The 18,894-nt window shown below is 40.9% G+C and overlaps 1 pseudogene; it reads right to left on the reverse strand.

Annotated features, from left to right (window-relative positions):
• Positions 1–17,432: 17,432 nt before the first annotated feature.
• Positions 17,433–18,534, reverse strand: LOC101697270 (endoplasmic reticulum resident protein 44 pseudogene; annotated as a pseudogene).
• Positions 18,535–18,894: the final 360 nt, after the last annotated feature.

Genomic DNA, 18,894 nt, shown 5'->3' on the forward strand with positions numbered 1-18,894 from the left:
TCAGTGGGAAAAGGGTGAACAGATCAGTGTATGGCACTGGGAAATTTTTCTCTCCTTTACAAAAAGTAAATTTCCTGTTTACACCATGTAATAATTCGATTCCTGGTTGTCTGTTACTGATTTACAGCTTTAAACAAGTTATTTTTTTCTCTGAGATTCACATCTCCCATCAATACCCAAGGGAAATAACACATCCTATTTCATGAGGACACAAGGAAATCCAGAGGGAAGTTATGTGTTCTTTACTCGGGGACACCTGCACCATCTGATGTGTCCCTAACACAATGGAGGTGTTTTGTGTTAGTTTTTCTCAGCCTCCCTGTATTTTTCCTGTAAGCACATGGGCTCCCCAAGGATGTTTGGGTAAGAAGTAAGACAATGCATTTGGAGTTTTCTGCAATATAAATGAACTTCACTGTGGTCTTCCATGTTGGCTTGTTCAGGACAGTAATTTACCAGTAGTACTTTGGTTTTCTTTACTCTGGCCTTTCCTTTACCCCACCCCTTCATCCTTCAATCCCATATCTGATGAAGGCGTAGTATAGAGGTTTACTTTTGGTACATACTTCATAAGCGCCTATCAAATATCAGCACTAAAAATACAATTATGCACACACTCCCAGCCTCCAGAGAGCTTACAGCCGGCTGATGGAAAGTGACAAACAGGCAGGAGCAGTAAAGTATATGAAGTGCTATGGTAGGGTACGGGGTTCAGGGAGTTACAAGAGCACCTGGCAGGACTTCTTACCTAGTTCAGAGAGTCAGAGGAAGTGAGGTTCAGTCTGAAGCCTGAGAGTGGATCAGGAGCTCAAGGGGCAAAAAGGGTGCAAGGAGAAGATAGAGAAAGTCTCAGAGGGAAATGAAGGCTTATGGCAAGGCTCGTTTAAGAATGTGAAAGAATCGTACTGTGGCTGGACTTTCCAAGACAGAAGTATAATTTGGCAAGAGACAAAGGTAAGCAGGGGAAGACTGGGGAGGGCTTTGTAAACCATGGCAGGAGCTGGAGGCCAGTGCTTTAGAAAGACTACTCCAGCTATGCTGAAGACAATCCAAGAAGGTAGAATTGCATCAAGAAGGATCCAGCTAGGAGGTTGTTGTGATAACAGAGACAGAGATAATAGGATTAGGGTGGTGGCAGGGATTTTTTAGAAACCCCGTATAGGGATAAGCAGCAGGAATTGATGACTGATTAGATGTGGGAGGTGACAGAGTAGAATCACCTTCAATATCCAGGTTTGTCATTTGTTCATTGGTTTTCTTATATATTAGTCTTGCATCCAGCAATCTTGTTGAACTTTCTTTGTAGTTCTAAAGCTTAAGTGTACATGTACGTTGATTTTCAATGCAGACAATTATATTGACCACTAGTACGACTGGTTTGGGTTCTCTTTTTTGGTTTTATTGATATAGGATCAATGACCAGAAGGAAAAAGAAAAGGTCTTGGTATTTCAAGCGGACAGTCATAACAGAGGGGTGCTTGCAAAACTGCTAGGAGGATGAGAGTAGGGAAAATTGGGGGAAACTGGATAGCTTTTAGGTTCTTAGTCCTGCAGCTGTGGTCCTTCAAATCAGGAAGTTGTATTATGACCCAGGTCAGGACACTGCCACTAAGGATCATAGACATCCTATGGCAGGTAGGTGAGAGGGGTGCTTTGAAAATGTTATAAATAATCAATTCTTCTAAAGCCCAAATATTCACAAGCCACTGCCAGAGAGAGAATGACATAGCTTGCTCCCTGTTCCCTCCCATCTTCAAATATTAAGCAGGTGCATCTGGCTGGCTACATATTCATGATGTTCAGAACGCTGATGGTTAAAGAGTATGAGACCAATAGTTTCCATACTTTCTGGCCCTGTGGTAAAGGGGTAGTAGAAATGAAAACTGCTTGCAAAAACAAACCACTTATACCATTATCCAGGACAGTTTTGCCTTAGTTTTCTAGGCCAATTTTTTTGTATGCAAGATACCCAAATATTTTTAAAATGAGATACATTTCTGGGTCCTAATCATCACTGCCTTTCATATAGACTATGCTCTAGATGTGCAAAATGGCATGTGATTTTCCAAACATGTTTCTCTGCCCTTGCACTATGGTCCCACTCAAAAATTACCATTCCCTGTGAGAACTCTTGCTAATCCTTCACTTCCTTCTTCCTTCTTCCCTGCACTTGCACCAGGCCTACTACAGAGCACATAATAGGTGCTCATTAAAGACGCCTTGACTGTGGTTCTAGAGGGACCACTGATACCTTGGACCAGTGACAGAATGTTAAGGCAAAAAAATTATAGTGATAATTTGCTTATTAATGGTAGCTTAAGGTTCTAAACTCTTATTTTTAATTTATGCTGATTGCTTTCTGTCTTTTCTAAGCTTCTGCCACCTGTCTTTGTTTGTTAAGCTTGTGGCACTGCTGCCATTCAAAACTTGATATCTGCGCAACATCCTGATTTTCCCATCGTAGCAAATTAATGCAAAGACCAGTGAAGTTACTGGGAAAATATGGGTCATTACATGCTGCTGACAGGAATACTGACAGCGACATTGAAACAAGGATGGAGGGTCTCTTAAACAATTATTCATACAGAATTAGACAACCCTATAGAGTTTAAAGTGTCCTTAGAGATTCAATTCTTTCTTTGACACAAAAAATGGAGATTGGGAATTTCCTATGATTCTTTTACACTTAAAAAAAAAAACTGGTTAGTAAGCTTAGCCAGCAAGTTCATCCTTCTTCAAGCCACAAAACCCTTTACAATCAAACCTCGGAACCCCCCAGCACCTAGTTAGATACACTGAGTATTTAAGGAGATTTTTCAACACAAGGGCATGGGTAGCATTTTCCTCAGTGTAATGAGGAAAATCTTTATTTCTTCTTTAAGGTATACACTGAATATTGACTGACTCAGTACCCGTTCCTAACCCCATTTTCTCTTTCCCACTTTACTTCTGAAGCTCAGGGAAGCTAAATGCTTTTCCAGCCTCCCCTGCACCTGAAGTGACTTTGTGATGGTTTGGCCAGTGAGAGGTAAGCAGAACTCAATAGGAGGCTTCCACAGAAGCTTTCCTTTCCTGATAGAAAGGACAAAAGAGGCAGCTATTTTCCTGGCTTCTTTTCTTGCCTGGAGGGTGACAGTGTTGGCTGCACCTATGTGGGCTTTTTGTGCTCATTACAGAAAGGCCAAGAGATTCATGGAGATGTTGACCCTGACATTGTCGAGCTGCCAAGTTGTCAGCGTACCACCCACCTCCTGACTTCTTGTTACATGAGAGAAACAAACACCTCTTTGTTTAAGCCACTGAATCTCTGTTACTTGCTCCGAAGTGCTTTTCCAATATTTGCTTCATCCTAGCTGCTGGACTTTCCTAAGGTCATTGTCCAAATCAAGATGGACAAGTCTATGCCTATCACATGGAGAAATGTGGAAGCCATCACCATAACACCTACTTTGTAAGTTTAGTTTTGTAACATTTTCTTGTCAGCAAATCAATCTACAAGGGGGAAAGTTGTTTCAATGAACAGATAACATCTGACAGCACGGGGGACCCTACAGCTGCAGTCTAATACCACCTCATTGTTCAGTGTGCTGTTTAATTTTGTTTTTGTAGCCCAGAATTGAAAAAATTTTATTTCTCAAAAATGAAAAGTTACAAATATAACAGTTTATTCACCCTACAATTGAGGTCAGAAAGTTTGGAAGAGGAGCGTTTGGGCAGTTTTCCTTCAGAGTGGAGTCAATGATCCCATGTAAGACCTGTTTTCATTCCTTAGCTGGCAAATGTCCAGTCTGAATAGTAGGGGAGGGCAGCAGTTGAAAAACAACTGTTAACAATTATGTGATGTCCAGTGATGACTCAGATCCCCCATTACAGCCTTTGTTAGATAGTTACTCAAAAAAATTTTTAAAGAATTTGCTTTGCTTAGAACACTGGACATGTATTTTATCCCTAAGATACTTGCTGACCAATTACTTAGAATTAACCCAGAAGTTTTGCTTCGCCAAAGGTGAACTTCTTCACCCTTTAAAAGGAAGAGAAGGCCGGGGGATTTAGCTCAGTGTTTCTGCCGCCTGCCTTGCAAGCGCAAGGTCCTGAGGGTCCTGAGTTCGATCCCTGGTACCAAAACCCCCCCCAAAAAAAACCTAAAATAAAAAAACAAATAAATTTTGGGCTGGGGATTTAGCTCAGTGGTTTCGCAGCCTGCTGTGCAAGTGCAAGGACCAGAGTTTGATCCCCAACACCAAAAAAACCCCAAAAAACTCAAAACAAAAACTGTGCTAAAAGGAAGAGAGAAGCATTCAAGTCTTACAAGTTCTAAAAGTATGCATAATGTGACATTAAAAATTGAGTTGTTATTTTAAAACTGGTTATTACCCTATGATCACACAAGATACTAAGCAAAATGTGTTTTACCTGGCATTTGATTTCATAGAGGCTGGGCATGCTACATTTGATACACACGTACATAATTTTATGTAAAGACACTTGAAGATCTGCATTAAACAAATAGTAAAAAAGGGGAAAAAATAATAATAGAGAAAAGACCAGTACAGGGCTGCAATATTTCAAATCAATTAGCATTTATTAAAAAATTATGACAGAAGCTATATACACAGAAGCATGGAAACCCGGAAGTACAGTTTAATATATTGGTTGTTTCCTATGGAGATACCTCAAAGAACTAGGACTGGAAGTCCCATTTGACCCCGCTATTCCACTGCTGGGGATCTTCCCCAAAGAATTAAAAGAATCATACCACAGTGATATATGTGTGCCCATGTTCATAGCAGCACAGTTTGTGATAGCTAAAACTTGGAAACAGCCCAAATGCCCATCAACTGGAGACTGGATTAAGAAAATGTACTTTTTTAATAAAATGGAGTACTACTCAGCCATAAAAAATGAGAAATTAGAGACATTTATAGCTAAGTGGATGCACATTGAGGGGATACTCTTAAGTGAAATAAATAGGACACGCATGTATAAATGCTGAATAGTTTCTCTGGTGTGAGAAACTGAAAGTGTAAATAAGGACTAAATGTATTATAGGTAATGTGAAATAGGAAGAAAAGGGGCAAAGGGGAAGGAAGTGGGAGGGCTAGGGGAAAGGATAGAAGGGAATGGGATTAATATGAGAAAATGGAAAAATAGGAACAAAATCTTTGTAAATAGGGAGGACTGGAGGGGCTGAATGGAGGGCTGGGCAAGGGTGAAAAATAAGAACCAAGAGAGACTATGTAAAGGTGCAAATTTCCAATGATGAATGTCATTATATTGTATATCTAAAATGTACCAATGATTAGAATGAATAATTGGAAATGTAAAATAGGAAGAAAAGGTCCAAAGGGGTAGGGGTAGTGGGAGGGGCAGGGGAAAGGAAAGAAGGGAAAGGACAAATGATGAGAAATGGAAAAAATGGAAATAAAGCCTTTGTAAATAGGGAAGGGTGGAGGGCATGAAGGGAGGGCTAGGAATGGGGAAAAAACAAGAACCAAGATGCATTATGTAAAGGTACAATTCCCAATGAGAAATGTAATTGTGTTGTATACCTACAGTGTACCAATAAAAGAATTTAATGAAGTGAAAAAAAAAGAAAAAAAGAAATATACAATACCTTAGAAATATACATATATATATATATTTGTTGTTTCTAATTTGTAAGCTTAAACATTTAACTGTAAACCCTTTTTAATTTAAGGATTTTAAATTGTAAAATAAAATCCTAAATGAATTTGAATAAATATTTGTAAATTAATAAAGCATCTCTGCCTAACTATAAGAGTCAATTGGTCAGAGCTTTGAAAAATCGCTTAAGTAATTATCCCAAAAGTCCCTTCGATTCTATACTTTGTAATTTTGGGTTAGATAGGTCGTGAGACTTAATAATACTCTTCTATGATGATCATTCACCCAGTCATAGTCCTTCTTTATTATCTACATGGTGAGTTTATCTCAAAAATAGTAAAACCTTCTTCCTTTAAGATATTCCGCAGAAGGTAGTTCTATGGCATGAGGCTTGTTTTAATTAGTAGATTTTTGCCAAAAAATAACTGTCAATTCCATTAAAAATGGCTTAAGCATATCATATGTCACAGGGCATAATATTCAGAAAGAGGGAAAACTTCAGGATTGGATAATTCACTATTTAAGAGACCCCAGTAAAAGCCCAGGATTTTCTTGTACTTTTGCCTGGCCACCTCTGTCACACCGCTGTTTTCCCTCATGACTGCAGGATCTCTGCCAGAGCTCTGGTGATCATTTCTCTGTGTAAACAAACAGTAAACACGTTCAAAGCCAGAAAAGGGGTCTCTGCACTCCTTGTAGTTATTTTAAGAGCAAAAATCTTTTATCAGAAGCACCTAAAGAAGAGTTACCCTCCAACCTCATAGACCACAGTTGAGTTACATGTTTCTTCTTGAGCCAATTCCTACTCAGTAAAGTAAGATTGATGCCCTAGGGCTGGGAATAAGGCCAAATCCAGGGAAGTGCGCAGTCCTGCTGAGGAAGGTGCGCAGGAAAAGATGGTGATTCTGGGTAGGAAACCACTAGTGTCTGGTAAAGAGGCTGGAAAAATCACACTCTAACAAGGGCCCCAAAGTTCTCTCTTGGCTGTCCAACCATCTTCCCTTCCCTGGCTGTGGGGATGGGAGGAAACAACAGAAGGCACGGTGAGGACAGTGGAGAGATAGGCTGTATGCATGCATTGCCAAAACATTCCAATAAAGTAGATTTAATTGATCTGAATGCGTGGTGTAGCTCAATGCCAAATATTTTTGAATAGCTGTAAAGGGCTCAGTTTGGAAGTCGTTATACTTATGGTAAAGTTTAGTTTTTGTTTGATGTGAGCCAGTGACAGTTTTTCCTTCTATCAGTGCTGATTAATCTGTGCATCAACGTATGGACTCCATCCTCAGAGAAAGAGCACACATGGCTTTCATTCTAATTCCATGTGTAATTTTAAGAGTTTCACTGAGAACTGACACTCATCCAAGGGCTCCAATCTATGGACTTAAAATATCCCTGATTAGTAGATGGCTGGAAGCCCATAAGATTTTGCATTGGTAAATAAACCAAATAGCAAACCCAGGAAATCTGATGAGTACTTGTTAGCTATATGACTTTATTTGACTCTTTTTAAGGCCTGAATTTTACCACTATAAAATGGAGCTAGTAGATTTATTTCAAGAACCAAGTAGATGATGTATAAGATTGTTTTAAATTATACAGCACTTTATGAATGTTGGATCCAAAAATCTAATTGCCAATAAATCCAAACAGCATGATGGTTCTTACTTCTCAATTGAATTTGATTCTGATTTCAAAACAGCACACCCCATGAGGACTTGCCTGAAAGTCTTTTGAGAGCTCAAGCAGCAGAAGTTTCCTTTTTCCATTAGAAAATACAGTTCCCAAACTCATGGACTGAGTCTCACATCCTTTCTCAGTAATTGATTGAAAAAAGTCGCCATCCCTAAGCTCACTGACGACATTACTCCCAGTAGGCGGTCAAAACAAACCAAGGGTGTTGGGGAGAGGGTGGGATGCTCTTCCAGATTCTCCTTTGCCCTGCCTCAGTACTCTCCTCAATACCACCTTTCCAGGCCTGTCCCAGCCTTGCACCTCTGGTTCCATATATGGGTCCAGTCTAAGTCCCTCCCAACCTTTTAGACACATAGTCAAACCCAGCTCCCTCACTGTGATATCTGACCCTCATTCTTCCCCTTCTACTTCTTCTCATCCTTTCCCTCCACATCCCATTCCTTCTCTAGTTTGCAGAGCTGGAGATCCCACCTCTCCCAGCACAAGCAGGTAGCCGATTTGGGGAATTAGGAGATTTCATTGAGAGAAATCAGATTAGGTTGAGCAATGAAGATCACCAGAATGATAAATATACACTGATAGTAAAACAGCAAAAAGTTATTATCCAAGAGGTAAAAAAGAAAAGAACACAGGAGAAAAGGAAAGAAAATTTCCTTAGCTGTTGCAAAGCTATAATGATGATGCTGCCGGTACAGTTATTCCTGGGGTCTTAGAGCCCGTACTTCTCTGGGATGTGCTGGACCTAGGCTGCCCGCTAGATAACTGTTAAGGGTTGTATCTGTCACCATCTCAAAACCTCAGGGGCTCATGGGCAAAACTTTGGGAGGTAATTGGATTATGGGGGGTGCTTTAGCGGGCTTGCTTAGGAGGTGGGGTCTGGTCAGAAGAGGCAGGCCATGGCGGGGGACTTGGAAGGGGAAATCTCCCTCCCACTCCTTCCTTCCCACTCTGCTTCCTGGTTGCCTGAGGTGAGCAGCTTCTCCTCCCCTCTGTGCCTCCACCATGTTGTCCCGGCTTAAATCCAGAGGACTATGGACTGAAACCCCTACAAACTGTGAGCCAAAATAAACGTCTCCTCTTTTAATTTGTGGGTGTTGGGTATTGTGTCTCAGTGAGGGCAGAGTGACTAAGACGACAAAAGTCCTCCTCGGGGGGCTCAGCACTACCAGGAAGGGCACTCTCCCGGTGACTGGACTCCTCAGGCTGCAGGGAGGGGATGCAGAGAAGGGTCCTATTCCCTCTGTCATCCGTGGCCATCAGCACCCAACCTCACACATGTCAAAACAATATTCTGAGAGAACAACGTCCTGATTCAGCACTCTTCTTATCCCTGAAACTCCCAGGTCCTATCCTCATGCACGAACAGAAGTTGGAGAAACTGATGCCAAATAATCTTGTCAGTTTCCCATCCATCCAGAGTGGCTGAGGTTTGGGGAGGAGGCAGATGAGCCAAACCACGGTGTTTGCTCCTGGCCTCAGAACCCGCTCATGCTGCTGCTCCTGACAAGAACAGCTCCCTTCTCAGCAGGTCTGTGCAGGGCCTCTTTGGGGTGTGTATTACTTTGAGAAGGGAAGAGTAGAAAGATCTACTGCAAATGGGGGCATCCTTCTCCCTCCTCATCCAACTGCTTCTGACTTAACGACCAGTTTCCTGGGAACCCACTGGCTCCCTGGCTCATGGTTACACATACACAGACTATCATCCTAAGAACCACATTCATCTTCAGGATCATTTTCCTGAGGACTGCACAGACTCTTGGTGGACTCTGATCTGGTTCTTGCTGAATGGGCCCCTGCCCATCTCTCTCTCCACGTCTTTGTTTCTGCCTTAGTCTGTCACAAGCTGAAAACCTTCAATTACTTACACTGTTCTTCTGACTTTAATTTACGAGGGAGCTTCTAATTATTGACTTGTTTTATTTTCTCTGCATGGCAGGTTTGGGATTTGTTGTTTGGCCTTTGGGGCTGGATGGAGTTTCCATCTCTGGTTCATTGGATTTAACAAATCATCTCTGTAACTTTCACGGTCTGATAACCTACTCAAGTTTCCAGCTGTCCTTCTTTATTTTCCGTTTCTCGATGATGATATTTTCAGGTCTGTTCAGTTCCTGAGATGTAAATGCAGCTTATGAGTCACAAAGCCTAGTCTGTGGTGGGCCCCATGCTGCCCTTGCTGGCCGTATGATTCTCGGTTATCCTCTTTACTTATCCTCTGTTCCTTTACTCGACAGTGACCACAAGAGCATCTCTGTGTTCTCTCTTAGAGGTATGTTTTGAAGATGAAATGAGGTCATAGATAAAAAAGAACTGGAAACTAGTATGAAAACATTAATTTTCATGTATCAAGTGTCACTCTGTGCCAGGAAGCTCTTTGTATATTATTTTGTTTCATCCTCATGACAATACAATAAAGGATGGTGTCACTACTATCTACATCATATCCACATGAGTAATTTGAGCCTTAGATGGGTTAAGTAATTGGCCTGAAGTCACCCAGTATGTAGAAGCTGAAGAACCAGAATTTGGTCCAGGTCTATTTGGCTCTGGGCTGTGGGCTCTTAACCATGGTATCATCCTGACACCACTCAATCCAAGGTACCATCATTCAGCTAGAGGTTCATGTTATCAATATAATTGCACAGCTAGAAATCCAATGATGGGGCGCAGTAACATTCCCAGAATGCTCTGTGAGGGATTAGTCATTGGACAGTGGTTGGGAGAGGCACCACTTGCCAAAATTGTATTTGAATTTCTGGAATCAAAACCCATGCCATTGACCAAGGGGACAACATAGTACAGACGTAATAACTATGTTTCTCTGCAATACAAGAAATCAAACAGTGACTGTGGGCCAGTCTCTCGGGTTTTCTGTGTCCTCACTGTGAAGAACAGCTTGGAGAGAGAAACCTTTAGAGTCTCTGTAGGTCACAATAAGAATAAGAACTAATGTTTATTAAGTGCCTACAAAGTGTCAGGACTTTTCCCTTGCGCTTTATGTTCAATCTTACATAATCACCATAGCAACCGTAGAAGACAGGTGCTACGGTTCCAGTTCCTTTCTGTAGGTGAGAAAACTGAGGCACAGAAAAAATTTTCACCAAGTTACATGAAAGGGAAAACATAATGTTATGTGAATTAGATCAGACACACCAGCTTAATTACCGTGTGGGTTTTCTCATTTGAGTAATGCAAAGTACCAAAAAAAGAGCAAAATAAAAGGTTGGTAAAAGGAACCAAGGAGATAGATCTTTTATAAATGGGAGGGGGTTCAGGAGACCTAGGGTAAGGGGAAGTGAGAGGGGAAGGGAACATAAAAAGATTCAAGATGTATCATGTACATTACCAAATACCCACCACTAATGTAACATTACGTGTTTTGTAACTATAAAATAGGTAATAAAAATTTAAGGAATCATGAAAATGAGGAAAGGGAATCCAGAGGCAGAGGGAGGGAGGAGGGTGGGGAAGGGAAGGGAAATTTTAAAAAATCAAGATGTGTGATGTACATGTACCTACTCCCTAAGATGAGTGTCAACTTCATGTACTACAAACAAGTACTAATAAAATAAAAAAAGAGATAAGAGTAGAATTGGGAAACCACACACTTAGCCCCTCAGCTCAATTTCTTCTAGGATTTATACGGATTACATTATTAGTTGCCTCAGATGGATGAGTAACCACATCTGAACACTTCTTTATTAGCCTGCCCTGCTTTTAAATCCTACTCTAGATAGAAAACATTGCATTTTTTAAAGACTCCCCCCATCATATTGCCAGGGTCACAGTACATGCTCACAGATATTTGCTTACTGATTTTTTTCATCATTAAAGAAACACTGAAAAAAAGACATGGAAACAAAGAATAAGCCAAGAAGAAGCAGAATAATAGTGAGACTACATAAATGGGAGAAATTACACGATTCAGATCTCCTAGTATGAATTGTCTTACCACAGAATAACCAAGACACAAAACACAATGTAACCCCATATAGTTCTCATCCACCCTGAAACAACTGAAAAACTAGATAAATAAATCATCCTTGGCTGCAGAAACTTGATTATTGAGTTTGGCAATGCTATCTCCATCTCTTTGTGCCAATAAAGTTATTAGACTTGAATTGAGAAAAGCAGATGCACAAAGAGAGCTGAGATAAAGATGCTGAGCAGTTGAAATCAATGACTTGCAGAGCTGGTCCTCTGCCAAAGGCTACAACAGTGTCTGGAAGGAATCCACCACTCTGGCTAGCGACCAGGCATTGCAGAAGCTGCTAGTTTGGTTTCTGGAGGGAACGTTCTGGTGGCTGTGAGCTGACTGCTGTGGGAAGAAGGAAAAGGGCCTGCCCGTTACCAAGAACCGCACAGGCCAGCACCTACCGGCTCTGTTCTCCAGGCTTGGGAACTGTCAGTCTTTGCTAGTCTCACTGTCCTCCCCAGGCTGTGGAAAGGCAAGAGGAGGCAGAGAGAAGGGTGGGAGAGAACACAGTGTGATTTACAATCTGTTTGTGACAAGAAGAAAAAGTGGCTTAATAACCCACAGCTAGATCAATGGAATATTCCTCCTCTCCCCTGGCAGAGTCGTCCTCTGGAGCCATCAACCATCAAATGGATGGCCACTGGCAGAGCCATGGAGCTAATTTACAGATCTGTCCCCAAGTGTGCCTGGACCCATCACACCAGGACTTCAGAGATGGAGAAAGACTAGCTAGACACTGGCTTAATGAGGGTGTTCTGAAAGCCATTACTTGGGATCTGTTGTAGCCACTGTGCCTCCCCAGTCAATTGGCTGTGTTCCCATCCCCTCCTGTGATTACCCTGTGTCTTTCTTCTATTCGTACTGTCTGTTACTCACCTGCCAGCACTGAAGTATCAAAACTGCCAAAGTTTGTGAGAATGATCGCATTTTTGTAAGTCTGTCTGAGGTTCCTAGCAAGGCTGTGTACTTTTAGGTTATCTGATACTATATATATATTTTTTCTGCGTACACTTTTCTACAATAATAATGACAATGACAGCTAACATATATTGAGCACTTGTTATATGTCAGGCACTCTTTTAAGTATGTAGAGTGCTTAGGTAATCTAAGAACAGACCTAAAAACACTGACACAAGAAGGTCTCCAACAACACTATTTTGCCAAACAAAGTTCAAAGCTCCATACACTTGACTGCTGAATCAGTGTAAGAGCTTCCAATCAAACCGATGGTTCTGTACAACAGTGATTGCGTATGATCAAGAAATTATGATCAGTCATCCTAATATCACCAAAATGAGAGCTGATAATGTGGTAATGTGGATGATAAACACCAAAACAAACAACAAATACACAGAAATAAAAGTTTGTGTAGAGGAATCAGAATACACAGGGAGAAGAGAATTAAATAGCAAAAGATACTGCATCTAAGAAAAGAGAACATGATATAACAAAAAAGGAACATTTAGAGGCCATAAAGGTAGTCTTAGAAATTAAAAGGATGACAGTAGAAATGGAAAAATTCAGTAGTAGGCATGGTGGTGTACCCCTATAACCCCAGCACTCTGGGGGTCTGAGGCAAAAAGATTGTTAGCCTGGCCTAAGCAATTAGTAAGATATGTCTCAAAATTAAAAATGAACAAGGACTGGGGATATAGCTCAGTGTGAAAGTTTTGGATTTAATCCCCAGTGCAAAAAAACCCCCCAAACACTCAGTAGTAAGTCTCCTAGAAAGTGGAATGAATAGTCAAAGATAGAAAATTGAAGAGAAAAGAAAACAAAATTAGAAGAATAGTCTAAGAAGTCAAATGTCTAAATAATAGGCATTCAAAGAAAAAAGAGAGAAACAGATCATCATCATAAATGATTCTACAAACATTTCCTGGAAATGAAACACAGGCATTTGGAGCTTCAAAGAAATAGGAAAAAAAGGTCCAAAGGGGTAGGGGTAGGGGAAAGGAAAGGAGGGAAAGGAAAAATTATGAGAAATAGAAAAAATGGAAATAAAGTCTTTGTAAATAGGGAAAGGTGGAGGGGGTGAAGGGAGGGCTAGGAATGGGGAAAAAACAAGAACCAAGATGCATTATGTAAAGGTACAATTCCCACTGAGAAATTTAATTGTGTTGTAGACCTACAATGTACCTATAGAATCTAAGAGAAAAAGAGAATACTTTGGATACTCAATACAACAAATGAAAATAAATACACATGCAGGCACCTCATTGGAAAATTTCAAAAAGAAACTTGGGGGAAGTAAAGAGTCTACAAGAATCCAGAGAGTAAAAAAAAGTCACTTACAAAGGATGAGAAATTAGAATGGCTTTGAGTCTTCCAACACCATCAATGGGAATAAAAAGAAAATAGTGCATTACATTCTAAATTCTAAAAGTAAATGCTTTTCAATCTAGAGTTCTGTAACTAGCCAAACTACCAAACAAGTACAAGACAAACAAAAGATATTTTTTAGGTATGCATAATCTCAGAAATGTATTTCCTATACAATCTTTCTCAAGAAAGAGAAACATGCAACAAGAACAGAAATGTCAACATAGGAGAAGTAAAGGGTATTCCCGGGAGGAGAGTGAAACAAGATCCCAGAAAGATGCTGTAAATTAACCACAGAGGATAACAATCCAGCTGGTACAACACCAGTCAGGAGATAGACATAGTGGAACCTTTCATTTGTGAGATGACTAGAGTCACTGTATTGGCACCCATAGGCTACCCAGGTAAACTTGGCCCATATTCATCACCATGCTTCCTCTACCCTTTGCTTAGCATCTAGATCTATCTTTCCACCCCCTCCCCTGAGAACTGTTAGGAATAGGTGTGACCTACTCCTGAAAATGAAAGTTAGGCAGGGCGAAGTTAGATGCAGAACATAGAAGTCCATTTTTCCTGACAGTTTTCCTGTAGGAAGATCATAGAAGCTGGCAGGCACAGAAATAGTAAAGAGATCTGGCAGGAAAGTGAGATGAAAACTTTGCTATCATTATACAATATCTAGGGCTGGAGATGTAGCTTACTGGTAGAATGCCTAGCATGTGTGTGGCCTGGGTTTCAATCCCTAGCACCACAAACAAACAAAAACTCAAAACACTAACAGTATCTGCCACAGCTTACAGATGGCATGCAGCCCTTCAGCAACTTGAAGTGTGAATAGCAACTCAGCATTTAAATGTTCACATCCCACCTCCATGTGATCCCAGGTCACTCGGTGGCTACACCCAGAGCTGGTGTGGTGGCTTCAGAGAGGCTGCTGACTATAGTTGCTCACTGTACCAGAACCAGGCTCCAGACAGCCATGCTGGCTTACCACTGAGCTCGGTCGGTTCCACTTAGGAGTCTTTGGTCTTTTCTCACCAACATAATTCTGTATGATCAGCTAAGATTCATGATCAGATACATTATAAACAAAGACCTTGTCTAAGACTTCTAGTTTTCGAGAGATTCTTTGATTTTAAGCAATTTGGTCCAATTTTTCCTAGGGGTATTTGGAAGACCAGATCTGGTAATGCCCAGAAAGTTCTTGTAACTTCCTTCCCACTCCAGAGTATGAGGTGCCTGTGAGGGTGCTCTCATGGGATTTGAGAACAAAGATCTGCCCTCAGGTGACTTGCTGTCTCCAGCCCAAGAGAAGACATGACCCTTTTAGATGGCAGCTCTTTTTGCTAAAGTTCCACCTAACTTGGTAACCCTGCCCCAACACTTTCAATGAAGTCTGAGACTCCTTAACTTTTTCTCCTGTTGTACAGTTCTTTGTATCCATGTATTCTTCTAGACTAAGTTCTTTGAGGACAGAAAGCAAGTCTGATAATTCTTTACATCTCCCTTACCTGCCCCGTACCTACTACAGTGCCTGACCCTGAGTAGCTCTTCACTATACACTTGTAGAGTGAATAGATAAACAAATACTCAAGTTAGTGTCAGCATCCAAGGGGTACACATCACTCTGCTTAAATAAGTCACTTCCTCCAGTTCTAAGGGAAAATCACATCTATAATTCATGAATCTGAATGTAAGGTGACAGAGCATTGTAAAATGGAGGACATTCATAAATTATGAAATTATTTTTAAAGAAATGGGTTAATTTTATGTTTAATAACATAACTCAAATGAGGCCAGAAAGGAAGGTTATAGAAGTTTGTGGATAGAGGAGTGCTGTATTATTTCCATAACAATTGTTAGAATATTAATTGATACTTCTGAAGTATTGAGGCTTTTTTAAGGCAGTTTTTTTTTTTAATGTTTTAAGCATTTTGCATAGAATTCCATTACCCATACAGTACAAATATCTAAAGTGACAAACACTTTGGCAGTGCTATGGCTTGGACCAAAAATGTCCCTTATAGTGCTCATGTGTGCAGAGGAGGGACTTTTGGAAAATGATTAAATCATTAGGGCATGAACCCCCATTCATGGATGGATTAATCCCTTGATGACTTCATACCTGAATGTGCTGTTAGGAGGTGGGGACTGGTGGGAGAAGTAGGTCACTGGGAGTACAGCAAGGAAGGGCATATTCCTGTCCCTCACCCTTCCTCTCTCTCTCTGGATCTTTCCCCTTTCCTGGCTGCCATAAGGTGAGCAGCTTCCTCTGCTGCACCTTCCCACCATGATGTTGCTACCTTTGAGCCAGCCAACTATGCACCGACACCCCCAAAACCTTAAGCCCCAAACCCTTTCCTTCTTCTGTTATGTAAGGTATTTTATCCTAGCAACAAAAAGATGACTGACATAGGCAGTATTTACTAAAATTGAACAAACATTTACTCTATGACCATGAAGTAGCTTTCTTGGGCATATACCCAATTGAGTGGCTGCTATTGGCCTCCGTGTATACACACAAGAAAATTCCTGCCAGCACTATTTGTAATAGATGCAGAGTTGGGCTGAGGATTTAGCTCAGTGGTTTCCCCGCCTGCTGCACAAGCACAAGGACCTGAGTTCCATCCCCAGTACCGCCCCCCAAAAAAATAGATGCAGAGTGGAAAAAATCCTAGTATCTTTCAACAGGTAGAAACGCGAGTATGTTTATACAATAGAATACATCATAGCAATAAAAAAGAACTTGACTAACCATTGCACACAGAGAAAAAAAATCTGATTCAAAAGAACATAGGCTATGTAATTCCTATTTATAAAAAGGCCAAGGGACAACAAAACTATATAATGATAGAGGTCAGAAGTTTACTTGGGGGTGGAATATCAGTGGGTGGGGCTATAAGTGAATCTTCTAGTGTGTTAGAGTAGTGGCTTCATGTCTGTGTTTATGTGTGAAAATTCATCAAGCTGTACATTTTTTTGAGTCCTTTACCTCAAAGGTTGTATGTCAATTAAACAGCAATATTGCAGAACTCAGTTCTATTAATATATATATATATATATATATATATATATATATATATATAAACTCACCACACATTATAGCAAAATAGTTTTAAGATAGAGTTCCTGCCCTGGAAGAGCATCAAGATTACAGATGAGACACACACGCCGATGTAAAGTGATGGTGACATTGTTAGGTGAGTGGTCCCAGTGTGTGTCACAGGGCTGCGGAGGAGGGACAGAACAGAGAGGAAAAATGGAGCACACTGTACCTGAGCTGAGCTCCGAGTCTCCCCGTGCGCTTCCTGCATTCATTTTCTCTCTCTCCTCGGTCTCCTCTAGAAGCTGCTTCTTGTGGATAAACAACCAAGTTCAAGTCTCCTCCACTGAATTTCCCTTCTTGGTTCACCACCCAGCTCCTGCTTCCCTCCCAGCTGAGTTCCTGCAAGGAGCATTCATGTCATTGCCACCTTGGTCCACAGCCTCTGGCAACTCCCTGCCCCTCTGCATAGAATCCTTTCATCCCTCACCCTACCCTTTCTTCAAAAGTCACCCTCCCTTTGTTTTTCTTTTTTTTTTTGGACAGGCCTCTGGTTTATTATTATTATTATTTAACCCTACCAGATTTTTAAAAGAGGCTATGTTAAATGACAATGCATTTTGAGTCAGGGAGAGGAAAAAATCAAAAACCTAAAATTTCTTTCAGTTTATTCAAAATAAAAATACACATAGAATTATGAAAATATAGGTTTATTATTTCTACCACTTCAGTCAATGCTGCTGTTGAAAGGCTTGCAAATTGTTTTTTGAGTTTTTAAAGCTCATCTCAATCCCTCAATAAAGTATACCTATATCCACTGGACGCTAGTTTCTGGAAGGAGCTCTCCGGTGGACTGCTTGCTACATCTTGGGCTTGCTCTCCTGGGGCTGTATCAGTTGGGTCAGGTCCATGATGGAATTCTCTGTGGAGTTTTCCAGAATGTAAGTCAACTATGAACTGCTTCAGCTTTCCAGGAATTAATACATCATTAAAGTCTCCAAAAACATACATGTGCCTAAAGCTATCAATAGCTATAACAGGGCAATCTGCTGGACTTTTCTGTATATGTAGAAGAGGATGTCTAAATTTGTCACAATCTGCTTGTAAAAAGTTTATTGTGCCTTTTTCACTTACTAGTTGCCAGGTGACTTCATTCTGGAATATTTCCAAACTTTCTATATCCTCTTTCATGTGGAAGAGTATGAGAAAAGGCAGTCGTTCTGTCAATTCCTCTCCATTTTCAAATGTTATTTCTCAGACAAGAGGAACACATTTATCTTGAATCCAATTGTAAGTCAACTCAGAATTTGTCATAGATCCCAAGTACACCATATCAGGAGCAGAATGCCCTGGTGGCTTATAGACTATATTGTCTCCACTATATTGTTCTGGTTTAGAAACATCAAGCGTCCCCAAATGCAGAAAGGAAGGCACAATCATCATGCAAAACATTTGCTACCCTTTCAAAAACCTTATAGTCGGCTGAATCCTTTTGCTCAAAAAAATCCAATGATATTTCTTTTGTTGCGATCAAAAGTGGCAATTTCTTCTAAGTTCTGCATTTCTTGAACGGGGTCACTTTTTGTTGCCTGGTGTAATCTGCAAGTGCTTTCACTGATGGTTGACCCCTGTACTCTCTCTTCATCATCATCCCCTTACGAAACAATTTGAGGGCTGGGTATTTGCTTATCCTGTATCTCTGGGCTATATCAGCAGTCAGCATAAAAATTTACTAAAGCAACATCAGCATTGTTTAAAATTTCATCTCTATTTTCAAGACTTGTTATTTCAGTTGTTATAGAAGTAAAAACCCAAGTTACCGGGAGCAGCATGGAGCATCTGAGGTTGGTAAAGATAGGAAGATGGCAGGATTCATGGTAACCCTAGGGTCCCCAGCAGGGACTGGCGCTGATAGCTGGAACTGGGCTGGGTGGTGCTGGGCGAGGAAAGGCCTGGGCTCCCGGCAGAGGCCCCTCTTCCCCTGGCCCCGGAGCTCCAGCCGTCCCTTTGTTTCCTGATGAGACTCTCTCCTCCCATTTCTTTGTTGCTCTCCTAGGTGGCTTCATTTTCCTCTACCCTTGGTATTTTCTACAGTGATAGCCTTCCTTTGCATCACACTTTGTTTTGGGTCCTCCCTAGGCAGTAGCTTAGTCTAGTCAGGCTGCTATAACCAAGTATTTTATAGTTTATAAACAACAAGAATTTATTACTTGCTCTTGCTTCCAGGATCAAAGAA

This window comes from Heterocephalus glaber, unplaced genomic scaffold, assembly GCF_053883595.1.
Source record: "Heterocephalus glaber isolate CG9 unplaced genomic scaffold, H.glaber_assembly_v1.0 deba00001442, whole genome shotgun sequence".
Taxonomy (NCBI): domain Eukaryota; kingdom Metazoa; phylum Chordata; class Mammalia; order Rodentia; family Bathyergidae; genus Heterocephalus; species Heterocephalus glaber.